The sequence below is a fragment of the Vigna angularis genome, chromosome 5 (assembly GCF_016808095.1).
Source record: "Vigna angularis cultivar LongXiaoDou No.4 chromosome 5, ASM1680809v1, whole genome shotgun sequence".
Classification (NCBI taxonomy): domain Eukaryota; kingdom Viridiplantae; phylum Streptophyta; class Magnoliopsida; order Fabales; family Fabaceae; genus Vigna; species Vigna angularis.
This window is the reverse complement of record NC_068974.1, coordinates 9,780,402-9,798,199: the sequence shown is the minus strand read 5'-3', so window position 1 is coordinate 9,798,199 and position 17,798 is coordinate 9,780,402. Positions and strand designations below refer to the sequence as shown.

Sequence of the window (17,798 nt, the reverse complement as noted above, 5' to 3'; positions counted from 1 at the left end):
CTGGATCACAAAATCCTTGAGTTAAGAGAATCATAACAACACAATCATCTTATTCATTCCCAACTTTCTTTTACCTTTGCATTTGCATTGAGCTTTACTTCTTTTTCTTTTCTCTTTGCATATTCTTACTTTTTAGCTCTTAGCTCAATGCTTTTCTTTTCATGTTTTCCCAACAACCCCAAACTTGAACATTTAACAATACCATACAAGATCTTCTACTTAACTCAAGGTAAAGATTTTTAATCAAAGGTTTTCAGTGTATGTTTAAGGCTAAGGGTTCAAAGGATAGAACACAAAGTGTTCTCTTTTAGTGGGCTAATTTTATGTATTTGGCCAATAAAAAGGGTTTCAACAACACGGCCTTGATCATATGATGCAAAACAAGCAATTGATTCAATCATAGAAAACCTGGGCAAAATCATTCATGCTTTCAAAGTAATAGCATTCAACAATAACAACTCTGGAGCTCAAAACCTCACATATAAGCTCATTCACATTTGACATACACATCCTGCTTAATCTCACAATCACAATCATGATATCATGCATTTGTTCACAAAGCTTATGAATCACCTGTATAAGCATTTAATGTGCACATCATCTCAACATCAATCAATAAGCATCATCAAGCATTACTTATCAAACAATCACAGTTAATAGCAAACCATCACACAAAACCAGTACATCAAACCCTAATCTAAAAAAAAAAAACAAAAACAAAATTACTTACAAGATACTGGGTTGCCTCCCAGTAAGCGCTTGTTTAACGTCCCGAGCCTGACCCAACTTTCAAGGATCAACCAACAACATCATTGTGGAAAAACGTTGCACTTCTCCCCCTAGATAGGGCTTGAGACGTTGACCATTTACCACCCAGCTTTTCTGTGGATCATCAGCAGATGGATCAAATATTTCAATTGCTCCATGTGGATGCACTTCTTTTATCACAAATGGTCCTGTCCATTTTGACTTCAGCTTCCCAGGAAATATCTTCAATCTTGAGTTGAACAATAGTACCTGTTGTCCTGGATTGAAAACTCTATTCACCAACTTCCTGTCATGATAAAATTTAATTTTGTCTTTGTAAGCCTTGGATGAATCATATGCATGTAACCGCATTTCTTCAAGCTCTAAAATCTGCCTTCTGCGTGTGCATTGAGTTTCATAAGGATCAAAATTCAAAAATTTCAAAGCTCATAATGCTCTATGCTCCAATTCAACTGGCAAATGGCATGCTTTCCCATAGACTAATTGAAATGGTGATAATCCCATAGACGTCTTCATTGCTGTTCTATAAGCCCAAAGAGCATCATCCAATTTGAGAGACCAATCCTTCCTTGATGAAGTCACGGTTTTTTCCAGGATTCTTTTTATCTCCCTGTTAGATACCTCAGCTTGTCCATTGGTTTGTGGGTGATAAGGTGCAGCTACCTTATGCTTCACTCCATAGTGTTTGAGTACTTTCTCTAGCTGATAATTGCAAAAATGAGATCCTCCATCACTAATCAACACTCTTGGAGTGCCAAAACGTGAGAATATCTGCCTCTTCAGGAATTTAATTACCGTACTAGCATCATTTTTAGGACAAGCCAATGCTTCCACCCATTTACTCACATAATCCACTGCTACCAGAATATATTCATTGTTGAAAGATGGAGGGAAGGGTCCAACAAAGTCAATACCCCAACAATCAAAAACCTCAACCTCTAAAATACCTTGTAAAGGCATCTCATGACGTTTAGTGATTGTCCCTGCTCTTTGACATTTGTCACAATTCCTAGCATGATTATGAGCATCTTTAAATAAAGTTGGCCAATAGAATCCTGATTGAAGGACTTTTGCTGCTGTTCTTTCTCCATTAAAGTGTCCTCCATAAGGTGAATCATGACAATGCTAGAGAATTCCTTCTGCTTCTTCATTTGTAACACATCTCCTCAGAAGATTATCTGCTCCAATTTTGAACAAATATGGATCGTCCCACACAAACTGCTTGGCATCATGCAGAAATTTCTTTCTCTGTTGCCAAGTTAAATCTTCCGGCATGACTCTTGCAGCTTTGAAATTTGCCATATCAGCAAACCAGGGCCTCTGCTGAATATACATGAGTGATTCATCTGAAAAAGATTCCCAGATTTCAAGCTCCTTGCTAGTGACCTCATTGTTGACTAACCGTGACAAATGATCAGCAATTAAGTTCTCACTTCCTTTCTTATCACGAATTTCTACATCAAATTCTTGCAACAGTAGTACCCATCTGATCAGACGTGGCTTAGAATCTGGTTTTGTCAACAAATATTTAATAGCTGCATGATCTGTATAGACAATCACCTTAGACCCAATAAGATAAGGTCTAAATTTCTCTAAAGCATATACAATGGCAAGAAACTCTTTCTCTGTAGTAGCATAATTCAATTGAGCATCATTCAGCACCTTGCTAGCATAATAAATTGGATGAAACTTTTGTTCTTTCCTTTGGCCGAGGACAACTCCTATTGCATAATCACTTGCATCACACATTAATTCAAAATTTTGATTCCAATCTGGTGCTGCAATTACTGGAGCTGACACTAGCTTCTGCTTCAATATATCAAAAGCTTTCAGGCAATCTTCATTCATCACAAAAGGAGCATCCTTCATCAAGAGATTACTCAATGGTTTAGCAATTTTTGAGAAATCTTTGATAAATCTTCTATAAAACCCAGCATGACCAAGAAAACTTCTAATCCCCTTTACATTTGTTGGTGGAGGTAGTTTCTCAATAACTTCTACTTTAGCTTTGTCTACCTCAATTCCTTTAGCAGAGATTTTGTGCCCCAATACAATTCCTTCAGTTACCATGAAATGACATTTCTCCCAATTCAAAACCAGATTTGTCTGAACACATCTTTTGAGGACAGTGTTCAAATTAGCTAAACATCTTTGGAAGGAGTTTCCAAAAACTGAGAAGTCATCCATGAATACTTCAATGCATTTTTCTAAAAGATCAGCAAAGATTGCCTGCATACACCTCTGAAACGTAGCTGGAGCATTACATAATCCAAAAGGCATCTTTCTATATGCAAAGATACCAAAAGGACAAGTAAAAGCCGTCTTCTCCTGGTCTTTTGGATCTACCACGATTTGATTATATCCAGAATATCCATCTAGAAAACAATAGAAAGCCTGCCCTGATAACCTTTCTAGCATCTGATCCATGAAAGGAAGAGGAAAATGATCTTTCCTAGTAGCTTTATTCAGCTTCCTGTAATCAATGCACATACGCCAGCCAGTAACTGTCCGAGTGGGAATAAGTTCATTCTTATCATTATAAATTACTGTCATCCCACCTTTCTTTGGCACCACCTGTACTGGACTCACCCATTCACTGTCAGAGATTGGATAAATGATACCAGCTTCTAGCAGTTTCAACACTTCTTTTCTGACCACCTCCTTCATAACAGGATTTAACCTTCTCTGTGGTTGAGCACTTGGTTTATAGTCTTCTTCCATAAAAATCTTGTGCATGCAATAAGTTGGGCTAATACCTTTGAGATCTGATATTGACCACCCAATTGCTTCTTTGTTGGCTTTCAGAATTTCTATCAACTGCTCTTCTTCTTGTAAAGATAAAGAGTTACTGATAATGACTGGCTTTGTTCCATCCTCTTCTAAAAACACATATTTCAAATGTGATGGCAATCTTTTTAGTTCTGGAAACTGTGCTTTGATTGTTTCTTCCTTATTAATTGTTTCGAATATTGGATCTTCCTCTGGACCCTTTTTCAATGTTTCCAAGTCCATCAGACATTCATCAATCAATTTCTCTTCTTCTTCATCCAAATCTTCACATGAATCAATGAGCGTTTTTTCCAATGGAGAAATGTTACGCACCATTCTCTCTTGAACCATACAAACTTCATCAAGTTCATCAAATTGAAAACATGATTTGTCATCATTTGGATACGTCATGGCTTTGGATACATCAAAAGTGACTTCTTCCTCATCAACTCTCAGTTTAAGCTTACCATTCTCTACATCAATCAAAACTCTAGCAGTCTTCATAAAAGGTCTCCCAAGAATAAGAGGAACGTCACTAGTTCCTTCCATCTCCATCACAATGAAATCTACTGGAAATACAAATTTGTCGACCTTCACTAGAACATCTTCAACCACTCCATATGGATATTTAAGAGACCTGTCCGCCAATTGAAGAGCCATTCTGGTTGGTTTGATTTCCAACCCCTGAATTGTTCTGCACATGGAAAGCGGCATTAGATTAATGCTAGCTCCCAAATCAATCAATGCTCTTCCAACTTTCACATCTCCTATGGTGCATGGAATAGTGAAGCTTCCTGGGTCTTTAAGTTTAGGAGGTAGTTTCTGTATGATTGCACTGCAATTACCCTGTATATTGATAGTTTCCTTCTCAATGTACTTGTGTTTCTTTGTGAGAAGTTCCTTCAAGAATTTTGCATATGCTGGCATCTGTTGCAATGCTTCAGAGAATGGTATAGTGATCTCCAACTTCTTAAACAGTTCCATGAATCTTTCCAACTGCTTTTCTTTCTCCTTCCTTGAATAACCCTTTGGATAAGGAAGTGGCTTTTCATACTCTTTTTCTTTCTGTCTCTCTTCTCTCTCATTTTTTTCTCTCTTCTCATCTTCTTCTTTTTTCTTTTTCTCTCTCTCAACTCTTTCTTTCCACTCACATGTTTCTTTTTCACTCTCACTCTCATTTTCTTTCTCTTTTCTCTCTTTTTTTCTCTCCTCTAACACTCTACCACTTCTAGTCACAACAGTTTTACATTCCTTTCCAAGATTATCATGTTTCATTTCGTCAACTATTCTCTCAACATAGACCTCCATTTTTTTAAATGCAGCATCCACATTATGACAATAAGACGCATTTGTCTTTAAGAATCTCTGGAAAGTCTCTTCAAGCGTTGTTGTTTTCTCAACTGGAGTAGATTGCGTCTGCCATTTTTGTTGCTCTTGAACCATTGAAATCTGTTGTATTTCCTGTGGTGTTTGAAAAAGTTTCATGGTCACTTCTTCAAGCTGTTGAGAGATAATTCTATTTTGGATAAGCAAGGCCTCATTTAATTGTAACAACTCCTTCTGACTAGGATCTCCTTTTTCAATATTGAGTTCGTTGTCACTAGTAGCCATATTTTCAATAAGTTCAGTTGCTTCCTCTGGAGTTTTCCAGTTAATATTGCCTCCTGCTGATGCGTTCAGTATCATCTTGGTTTGTGAACCAAGTCCTCCAAGGAAAGTTAGGACTACTTCTTCTTCTTTGAAACCATGCATAGGGGTTTTACGTAACAAGCTTTTATACCTGTCCCATGCATGCCCCAGTGATTCTTCCATGCCCTGCTTGAATGACAAAATCTCTTGCTTGCCTTTGGTCACCTTAGATTGTGGAAAGTACTTGTTTAGAAATTTTGTGACCACTGCTTCCCACTCTGTGAAACTTTCTTCTGGAAAAGAGTTTAACCAAAGCTTAGCATTGCCCCCCAATGAGAAGGGAAACAAGCTAAGTTTGATAGCTTCGTCTGGCACCCCATTAATCTTGACCGTGTTGCAGATCTCATTGAAAGTTGTAAGGTGCTCATATGGGCTTTCGTGAGATAACCCATTAAATTGATTACTCTTCACCAGTTGAATTAATGCTGGCTTGACCTCCATGTTGGCTGCATTGACTCTAGGTCTTGCTATGCTGTTAAAGTGTTGAGGTCCAGCAATATTAGTGTAATCTGCAAGAGTTCTTCTAGCATTATTGTTCTCCATACTTCTTGTGCTGTGAACAGAACCTTGTGGTGATGATTGGAGGAGAGTTTCTGGAGAAGGGAAAAGTTCTCTGGACGTTCTGATTCTTCTCCTCCTTCTACTCTCTTCTAGACCTTCAAAAAGTGGTTCTGTTGTTTTCTTACTCCTAGTTCGAATTGCTTCCTGCATACACAAGAAAACAAAACCCTAGAAAAGATTTGTTAGCACAAAAAGATATAGAAGAAGATATAAATTCAGAAGATAAAAAGATTTAGAAGATAGAATCAAAAAAAATAGAATAAAATAAAACCTAATCTAAAAGATCAGAAAAATAAAATAAAATAAAATAAAAACAGAAAAAATAAAAACAGAAATTCAAATTTAAAGTCAAAGATAATCAATAATCACACAAATTAACCAGTTAAACCACGAGTCCCCGGCAACGGCGCCAAAAACTTGATGGACAAATTTGTAAGCACCAAAATATGATGTCACAAACTTGTTTCACAATCGGCAAGTATGACCGAATCGTTCAAGTAATAAACTTGGTAAGACCAAGTATCGTTCTTCCCAAAGGACTCACGGCCTAGTTTAGTTATGTGATTTGTTGATTAGCTAAGACTTACAAACGAAATATTTGGAGTTTATATGCAAGACGAAAAACTAAACATGTATGCATGAAGTTTGATCAATGGCAAAGACAAAAGATAAACACTTTCAAAGGAATATATGAATGAATATGTTGTTGGGGGTCAATTTCATCTCATCCACTCTCATACATTTTAGGAATTCAACATTCAAATCATCATTGTTAATGCCACTCTCTAAAGTACCATTCTAGATGGCTTCTCCCTAATCAAATAGTTCATACAATTCCTAGCATTCCTAATGATTAGTTCATAAGTGCAGGAGCTTAACGACAACCAATATAACATTGGGAGAAATTCCCCGGATCTAGACTTCCCCGTACGTGTCCGTATCGACAAAACCAATAATCATGCAATAGAATGAGTTAAACAATGCAAGCATTGAGCAAAGAGGAAAAACCCTAACTAATGATGAATGAAAGCATAAGTCTTAGATTAAGATGCAAGCATAAATTCCATATATGAGAGCTTCAAGAGATTACATTGATTCCCCAACAAACATACAAGGTTTAGTTCACCATATTCATGGTGAACCTAGATGAACAATAATGAAAGAATGAAAGAATAAACCCAATAAAGGTGAAGAGGTAGCCTGAGCATCCAAGATCCTCCTTCAAAGGGGTGGAAGAGAGAGTGTTTGCCTACGTTCTGCCAAAGATGTCTAACCCTAGGACGTGCAAGTCCTTATATACTATTCTAGAGTTACAAAAGATTACAAAAGCCCAAGCCCAAAAAGTGCCGCTCAGCGGTAAATACCGCTCAGCGGTGACCTCGCTTCACTTTTCTTCCCCTCAGCGGCCAGTTTGCCCCTCAGCGGACCTCCCGTGACCTCCTGAGTGCCGCTCAGCGGTAAAATGCCGTTGAGCGGTGCCTTCGACTTCTCTTTTTGCACTCTTTGCTTCCTTTTATGATTCCACTTCTCTTCTTCTTTACTTCTTTCACTAAATTCACCTCAAAACCTGCACAAAAACACTCAAATCAAGCATAAACCTGTCCAGCTCTCTTATTTCTGAAAATATAGATAAAAGCATTGATTTCAAGCTAGTTTCTAAGTCTAAAGGTTGCTTTTAATATCAATTTTAAGCATGAAAATAACAGTTTTTCAACTTTTATCAGACACGCGTGCGAGTGACCTGAGGTGGATGGTTTGGATCCGAAAAAGCCGTGATAACAGTTTGTTGGAGTCGTGTAGGCGGTACTTTGGAACTTGGTTGCAACTAACAAGGACGGAAAAAAACATAGAAAAGAAAAAAAAAACGTCAAAAAAGACGTGCAACACGAGGACTTCCCAGGAGGTCACCCATCCTAGTACTACTCTCGCCCAAACACGCTTAACTACGGAGTTCTGATGGAATCCGGTGCATTAGTGCTGGTATGATCGCACCTACCAATCTTTGCACGATCAATGTACATATGGCTTCGGCAGCGTGTACAAGTTTCAAGACTTCGAGACACGCGTGCGAGTGACCTGAGGTGGATGGTTTGGATCCGAAAAAGCCGTGATAACAGTTTGTTGGAGTCGTGTAGGCGGTACTTTGGAACTTGGTTGCAACTAACAAGGACGGAAAAAAACGTAGAAAAGAAAAAAAAGCGTCAAAAAAGAGGTGCAACACGAGGACTTCCCAGGAGGTCACCCATCCTAGTACTACTATCGCCGGATCCGGTGCATTAGTGCTGGTATGATCGCACCTGCCAATCTTGGCACGATCAATGTACATATGGCTTCCGCAGCGTGTACAAGTTTCAAGACTTCGAGACACGCGTGCGAGTGACCTGAGGTGGATGGTTTGGATCCGAAAAAGCCGTGATAACAGTTTGTTGGAGTCGTGTAGGCGGTACTTTGGAACTTGGTTGCAACTAATAAGGACGGAAAAAAACGTAGAAAAGAAAAAAAAAACGTCAAAAAAGAGGTGCAACACGAGGACTTCCCAGGAGGTCACCCATCCTAGTACTACTCTCGTCGGATCCGGTGCATTAGTGCTGGTATGATCGCACCTGCCAATCTTTGCACGATCAATGTACATATGGCTTCGGCAGCGTGTACAAGTTTCAAGACTTCGAGACACGCGTGCGAGTGACCTGAGGTGGATGGTTTGGATCCGAAAAAGCCGTGATAACAGTTTCTTGGAGTCGTGTAGGCGGTACTTTGGAACTTGGTTGCAACTAACAAGGACGGAAAAAAACGTAGAAAAGAAAAAAAAAACGTCAAAAAAGAGGGCTTTGAGAATACATTATGTGAAGAGTCTAAATACTTGTTAACGTTTTCAGTTGAAGAACTTACCTAGTCGCTTGAGGCGCATGAACATTAAAGAAGGAAGAAATGAGACTTATTTGATCAAACATTTCAAGCAAAGGCAATAATAAAGGGAGAACATAACACTCAAGGCAGAGGTGCTGATAGTAGAAGCTGAGGACAAGGAGAAGAGAAAAAAAAGTCTAGCCAACAAAATTGGTTTGGTCGAGGTCGACATCAATGGAGAGGAGGTTGGTCCAACAACTCAGGTGTAGGGTGCTTCAAGTATGACAAGTATGAACATTATGCAAAGGAGTTAAATTAGTCAAGTGTTTCAGTTGTGGTAAGGTCGTGCATTTCACAAAAGATTGTCTGTCTAAAAATGAAAAAGAAGAGACAACCAATCTTGTTGAAGAAGTTGAAGAGAAAGAGGTGTCATGGATGATGAGATATAGCTTGAAGGTCGAGCACGAGCAAGTGGAGAATTTGGCAAGAAGGCCTAGTATCATAAGTCAGGTGAGTGGTGTCAATAGGACGACAAGACAATTAAGTAACGTGGATAGGCCGGCTAGACACTGATTAGCTTGAAGAGGAGCATGGAAAGCTCGGATAACCCTAGGAGATGCCTGAAAAGCTTAGAAATCTTGGCAAAGAGTGTGGACCCTAAAAAGGGACATAGAGAGCTCGATAGAGAACTTGGAAAGCTTAGTAGAGTAGGTGACCAACTCAAACAACTTGTTAGGGATCCTAGGTAACTCGACAGAGCACGTAGATAACTCAAATAAGTTGGTGGAGAAAGTGGGAAGCTCGAATAACTTAGTGGTGCATTTGTACAACTCAGATAGCTCGAACATGTACAAAGATGAGCTTGTTACCCAAAGGTTAGAGCTTGCAAGAAGCATTTTGCAACAAAGAATTGACAAGGAAATTAGAGGCAATGCAAAGTGCATAAGCGACGCTTGCAACTTGAACAAGAAGTGTTAAGTTTACAAGAGCAGTTGCGTGTCGAGAAAGATCTTATAGTTGCACTAGAAATGCAAGATGAGAAGTGACGCCTAGAAATTGAATGAGTTTGGTGTGAAGAAGGCGTGAGAATTGTCCGATGTCTTAAAAAAAGTTCATCCTATTGAGAAGAACTTGATTAATGACAAGTCAACCACAAAGACAATAAGGAACCCAATTAAGGACAAGTCGATCAAGGTTAAGCAAAAGTCAACCAAAGCAAAAAACAAGTAAACCAAAATGAAAGCAAAGTAGACCATGAAGAAAGTGAAAAACTCAACTATTAGTGAAAAGGGTAAGTTCAGAGTGGGATGCACATGAGAAAGTCAGGATGTAGGGAAGAATGACGAAAGACAAAAGAAGCATTTACGTTTACGAAAGGATTTTGTTGGGTAAACATAAATGTGAGTTACAAGTTATTAATTATCTTAGGAGATTGCAAAAGTTATGAGTGTTTTTAGTAATGATTAAGACATGAAATAAAGTTTATTAATTATGGTACTTATACTACTCAATGAAAAGATATAATAAGTCATAATACACTAAGTATTTTTCAAATAAACTTGTCAAACACCACTAATGCCATGTTGCACATTCTAGCCACCACACTGCGAATCAATTCCACCACAACACATTGTCACCCCCTCCTTCTATACAAAAGTTTAAAAGTTTATTTCAAAAGGAAAAACAAACTTTGAAAGAGGTTCACAGTCTTGCTTGCAGGTTTTTTCTTCCATGAAAATCAGGCTCAAGCAAGGGGAGGCAAGGTATGGGGGAGGTATGATACAACAAGAATTGGTGCAGGAAGAAACAAATGAAGGTGTTTACTATTTATTAAGGGTAAAATTGTAATATGAAATTGATGTAGGAAAAAAATAAGGGTGCAAGAAGTGGCCCTACTTAAAAGAGGATTATCTTCATCTTTATTTGACTTTTTTCTTTAATCAGTTTTATGAACTCAAACCTCTAACGGTTAAAACCCCATGACAATATTTAAGACATAGCAAGATCAACTTGATATAATACATTAACGTTAATATTGCATATATAAAATTAAAAAATATACGGGGCTTAAGACCAATTTTGGTCCCTAATTTTGTTAGTTGTGTTCAAATTGGTCCTCCTATTTTTGAGTTGTTCAGAGTGGTCCCATGTTTTGTAAAAATGGTTCAAGTTGGTCCTTTTTGCTGACAGCGTTAAAAATGCTAACGGTGTAATGTTCACCTTAGCCAATAGTGAAAGACCAGAAGTTGCCACATCACCACAAGCTGTCACATCACCACATTTTTCCAAGTCATCATCCTCTTACACCAGAAACCCTAAATCCCCTTGCGTTCCCCTTCCACCATCACCTACCATCTTCGCTAGCCACCACCTTTGCCGTCGTCAGCCTTGCACCACCAACGTCCAACCTCGCACCAGGAACCTCGTGCCATCACCTCCAAGGTAGGACTCAACTTCTCCACCCATTAGTCGTTAGTCTTCATACACTTTTAGACCACCACGAGTCTCGTCGTCAGCTGATGTTTCTATATTGGCCATGACTTTCGCGTTCAACAAGCACCATAGTCTCACATCTTATTTTCCTTGAGCCTCCACCACCAATCTTCTTCTGCAATCATGGAAAACCCAGAAACCATCATTATTCCCTTCATTGCGAGCTCCACTGCAAACACAACTTGCAAATCATAAACAATGCCACCCAAAACCCACCGTAGACCACATTCGTCTAAGTCGAGAAATCCCTTCTCACGCTTCTTCGTCAAACCAAACCTCCACATCAAATCCCTAAAACCACAAAGAAACAGAAATCCTCAATTCGTTCAGAACCCTAATCGCTAAGAACCCCTAAAATCGCGAGACCAAAATTGTGAGTTCATCTTCTCCTTCGCGAAGAACTCCTAAAACTTGACGTTGCCATGTAATTCACTTGAGCTTGCCACGTAATGAATAACTGGATAGGTCATTTAATCTTGACTAAGGTAGACATTACAATGTTAGCATTTTTTAACGCTGTCAGCAAAAGTGACCAATTTAAACCATTTTTACAAAACATGAGACCACTTTGAACAAATCAAAAATAGGAAAACCACTTCTAATACAACTAAAAAACTAAAGACCAAAATTGGTATTAAGCCAATATATGGAGCTACACGTAAGATAAATTTTATAATGTAAAACAATATTAATACATAAAACAATATTAAAACACAAAAATATATTTATTACTTTAATATTTCTTTTACAAATAATAATCATTTATGTTAGAATAATTGCCCTATGTATAATCATTAAGCCTGTAGTGTGCTAGTCTAGTATCTAGGGTAGTACCTAGGTATGCACCTAGGTGTCTAGGACAGACCATTAATCTTCCATGTAAGTTTGTATTAGAACTTTATTATAAATAGATGAAATTGAGGGGATCTCAATTAAGGCCTCTAGAAATATTTTATAGTTTCAATCTCAAGTTGATATAGAGCAGGTGAATCCTGTTCTGGTTTTTGTCTAGTCTCCTCTGTCGACACCTATAGTTGTAGGTAACTGTCTGGTGTCGTTTGTTGTTGTCTATCATCGTCTAACACTATTTTGCGACTATCTGCAATCATCCACTACAATTTGTCATCATCCAGCACCATCATTTCTATATGGCCTCAAGAAATCACCACGTTCTTGGTTTGAACATAACATTACTACATTAATTTACAATTCTAAAACAATTGAATAGTTTTCCAACCTCATTTCTTTGTTATTCTTAGTTATTACTATTATTGATAGAAAATAACATTAATCAATACCCATAATTGATGAGCAATATGACTTATCATTTTAATTCAAAACCAATAGGCTTAATACCCTATTTTGTCCCCAGTTTCGCTCGAAAATGTCAAATTAGTCCATCCTTTAAAAAATGCATCAATTACGTTCTCACTTAATAAAATTTGCATCAATGAAATCCCTTCCGTTAAATCCGTACAAATGACGTTAATTTGCATCAATGAAATTTTATTAACGCCGTTTGTACGGATTTAACGGAAGGGATTTAATTGATGCAAATTTTAAAGGATGCAAGTGAGGACGTAATTTACGCATTTTTTAAAGGATGGACTAATTTGACATTTTCGAGCAAAACTGGGGACAAAATAGGGTATTAAGCCAAACCAATATTCATTTGGAATAAAAGAACATAATAAGAAAATTTTATCATTATTAACATTTTAATGCAAATTTAAAGGCTCAAAGAAATTCACCTTATCAATATTGAAGTTGTTGTTTGTGTTAACCCATCAATTTGGACATTCTTCATCCCATAGACACTTACCATCATCCCATATACACTTACCATTTATCCAATATTCACGTGTAGTCGGTGATGATTTTTAAAAAGACTTCCTTTCTACCTTTATACTTTATAACAATGAATAAAAAACAATTGTGGTTAAAGCTAACTCTTTTAAGGAAATGATGATTTTCCTGAAAATGAAAATGATGATTTTCAAGAAAAAGACGATTAAATATACTTTGTATATGTTTCATTTAAATAATGAAATAAAATAACAGAAAATTTAGAGATATAAATAAAATAAATCACAAAAAAACAAATATAAAATCAAGATACAGTAATAAAAATAAAAGATAAAGATACAATAAATTACAAGATAAAGATAAAAATAAAATATAATAAAGATAACAATAAACTATATTTAATTATTTTACTTTTAATTTTAAGTAAACAATTAAAAATGTCTTAAATATTAACAAGGATGAAAAATACAATTCTAAAAGCTTAAAATATTTATTTTCACAAATTTACAAAGATGTCTACCCTGAATGAGCTCTTCAATCTTGTCTCGCAGTGCCGAGCACTGTCCAGTCGTGTGTGTTAGAAAAGAAAGGCCTTTATATCTAAAACCAAGAAGGGGTGAATTGGATTAACCTTTTATTTGATCTTTTCGAAATCTTTATAAATTCTTTGCTTTCTTGAAATCAATAAACAAAAGATAATGAAACAATAGAGAAAAAATAGAGAAAGACCAACACAAAAAATCTATATTGGTTCGACTATCACAAGCCTACATTCAGTCCTCCTTCAACAACCTGAATTGAAGGAATTTCACTATAATTGATTGAGTATACAGAAATACAGAGACAACCCTCTCAATGCACTTCTCTCACCACCCAAAATCAATATAGCAACCTAAGAGATGAACAACCTCAATCTCTAACAATACAAGAGAACTCACAACCCTTAACCCATGGCAAACCTGCACAAGAACACAATACACAGATTGTCTATGAAGAACCTGATCTCTAAGTCACACTCCTCTAGTTTAGATCAAATCAGAACAACTTTAGCATAAAATCTTGATCGAATCTTGATGGGTAATCAACCAATGAAGCTTTGATTCTCCAAGAACTTGATAGCATCTGTAACCAAAACTTAATGAAAATATTAGTATTTGAAAATGATAACTAATTCTCGTTTTGAAACAGATCTCAAGACACATATATATAGGATTTTTTAAATCCTGACGCATTATAATCGATTAGGATATTTTTATAATTTGTTAAGGTTTTGCTTCTGTTTTAACAGATTATCCTAAGCATGTAATCGATTATCAAAACACTTAAGCCAATTATTAATTTATTTGAAGTTATTCATTTATTTGACAGTTATAACAGATCAAGCTATAAATGTAAAGGATTAGACTATGTTAACTGATTTAATCGATTAGGAAACTTATGTAATCGATTATTCCAACACTTAAGCATATTGTCTATCCAATTTCTATTTTAAACATATTTTCTCACTTAGGAAACAAATTATGGCTTGCTTTCTATTTTAATCGATTATATACTCTATATAATCGATTACTACATAATAGTGTTCCCCTATTAAGCTTACTTAATTAGTGTTCAGGTTTGTTGATAGGGGGAGCTATGTAAAGTTGAACTCATATCTCATATATAAGTTTTTGATGATGACAATGGAAATATTTTATAGTTTCTTGCACATGGCAAAACTGTTGCTTTTTTATATATGTATATGTGCTTGAACTGTCTGTGTTTTGCATTCATTGTTTACAAATGATTTTTTGATGAAAACACTTTGCACATTGACTATATGTATGAATTAATCGATTACACGGTTTGCATAATCTGTTAGATTCATCAGATATCAGTACATGCTTAACTTTGGCAAAACATCTTACATTATGGGTATAATCGATTAAAACTCGTAGTTATGTCTGCACATGTTTACTGAGTGCATTGATGTGTTTTGAGTGAAAAAGTTTTCAAAATGCTTAAGTTTGAAACTTAGATTACACTAATTTCTTAATCGATTAAATTGTGCTTTGATTGAAAACATTTTTCAAGAATAACCATAATTGTCATAACGACCATATTTTTAAATATTGTGGCATATATGTTTTGGTTAATCGATTATATGTTGTGCTTAATCTGTTAAGCCAAAGAAATTGTTTTTACAAGGGAAATCAATTCACCCCTTCTTGGTTGAGAAACTTGGCCTATCTTTTTCTACAAGGTTCAATCTAACAGATTATATACCATGTGTAATCAATTATTTCAACCACAAAAGAGATTATTAATCTGTTTTACAAATAATTCATTCAACATTAATGAATTCATATATCAAGCACACACATAATCAAGATAAAACATTTGTTATGACATTTGTTGTGCAAGAAACCATTAAACCATTATTTTGTTCATCATAAAAAAACCAAGATATAAGGAGCTTAAAGTTCGTCCTATCAACAATCTTCCCCTTTTTTAATGATGACCAACAAGAAACATGTTTTCTAGTTACTCCCTCCCTTTGGGCATTAGCAAAAAATGACATAACAAGTAACATGGAATTCATACGTGCTAAAAACATCAAAGTTACTTACAAACCATTTAAGAATATGATGTTCCCCCTATCACAAAGAGATATAGCACTATGACAGTGTATGAGAAGTATATGAATGGTATCAGAGTATATCATAGCACAATGTAACCAATTCAAAACAATATATCAGAGTTATTTAATATGTAACAGACCAAATATACTGATTTCACATTTATGTAGCATTTGATATCAAGTGTATTTTCCAATACTCATGTAAGATACACAATGTAGATGAAGCAATTAGTATTATTGCATAAATGATAGTATGATATAAGCTATTATGCAACAGAAAATATGATACCAGTATCATCACAACTACAACAGAGATAGAAACACTTGTTTTATCTCACAATAATGCATATTTGGCACTATATGATGGATTCCCAAGTGAATTTGTACTATATGCAGCCTAAGATATGTAATTCATGCAAAACATGTATATTATAATATTTTAAATTTGTCCAGCAACTTAGAAATGCAGTTATAAGCATATAAAACCAAATTTAGTGACATAATCGATTACATTTTTAATGTAACAGATTATGGAACCTATTTAACAAATTATGCCATCCATTTAATCTGTTAAAATTCACATATATTGTTATAACCATAGTATTTTATCATGGAACCTATTTTGATCACTTTGTAACCTGTAAAAAAACAACTTTCGCAACATTGTACACTATTAATACACATTAATAATGATATAAACAGTAGTGGTATACCAATATGTATGATCAATGAATGATATGAAGATAATGAAGAGGATGATGAAGATGATGAAGAGGAAGATGATTTGGAGGAAGACTTAGATGAATCAGACGGGGAGTGATGACAAAAAACTTGTTAACTCATTGGCAAGTGTACCAAATCGTTGAAGTAATATAAAATGGTAAGACCAAGTATCATTTCCCAAGAGACTCGAGTAACACTAAACAATCGTATAATGACTTAACTAATTAAGACTAAAGAATGATTCCATTAAATGAACTTTAAATGCAATAAAAGTAAATATAATGCTTTAAATGTAAAATTGATCTTTCATAGCTAAAACAAGAATGAATGGATGAAATTAACGATGATATGAGATGATGAAGTTGGGGTTAGATTTCACCTACTTCACTTTCATGCGTATTAGAACTCATCTTCTTCATTAAAATGTTAATGCTAACTTTCTAGATTACTTCAAACCCAATTCATTGATGTAAAAAGCCTAGACTTGATTATTAGACATCAATCTCTTGAAAACCCTAATAATCAATTCAGCATTAAGAAAAGAAGTTTAGGACAACTAAAGGTCCTATTTCTATTTGTAGATAATATTTCCTTTAGGTAAATTACTCCAACTCATGGTTCATAAGCTATTTTCCAATAACAAAAAAAATCCAAACATCAAGTTATGAATGCCAAAAAACATAACAAGCATTAAGAACAGGAGAAAATCACTAACATTCAATGAAAGAAGCTTAATATATTCAAAACATGTTCAACTACATGAAGTTCAGAGGTTACATTTTTCCCCAATAACAAATGAATTTAGTTCTCCATTGTCATGGAGACCTTGGCTTACAATGGAAGAATTTGGAATAGATAGAAACCCAAGGAAGAGAAAGGGAGAGCTCCCACGCGCCCAATCTTGCTCCAAGAGGTCGAAATTAGGGTTTCTGTGCTTCTGCCATCAAAAGATATCCACCCTATTGTTAACACTTCGGCAAGTGTACCGAATCGTATCAAGTAATGATAAATGGTAAGACCAAGTATCGTTTCCCTAGAGACTCACGGCCTAGACATTCATGTGGTTTCTTGATTAATTAAGACTTGTAAACAAAATCATGGTGTTTATAATGTAGAAAATAAATATGAATGCAAGTGTTGATCAATTGACTTGAAGAATGCACAGGTGATTGATATAAAATATGGAATGATTATGTTGTTGAGGTTTCCGACTTATCCTATCCACTCTCATGTATTTATGAATTCATCGCCTTCATTAATGTTAATGTCACTTTCTAATTTACCTTAAACCCGATGTCTCGGTGAAGAAAGCCTACTCTTAATTACTAGTTCAAAATGTCTTGTATCCCCAACAATTAATTATGCATTACATTTTCGCACAAAAGCTTAAAGGCAACCAACCTCCTATCCCTATGTCTAGGTAATATTGCTTTTAGGAGAATTTCCCCAGTTCTAGATTTTCCCATATGTGTCCATATTGACAAAATCAATAATCATGAAATTGAATGAGTTAAACAGAGCA

General features: G+C 35.7%; 1 non-coding gene across 1 annotated transcript; it reads right to left on the bottom strand.

Annotated features, from left to right (window-relative positions):
* Positions 1–7,662: 7,662 nt before the first annotated feature.
* On the bottom strand, positions 7,663–7,781 carry LOC128197023 (5S ribosomal RNA). Its single transcript, XR_008249429.1, has one exon. It is a non-coding gene; the product is annotated as a 5S ribosomal RNA (ribosomal RNA).
* Positions 7,782–17,798: the final 10,017 nt, after the last annotated feature.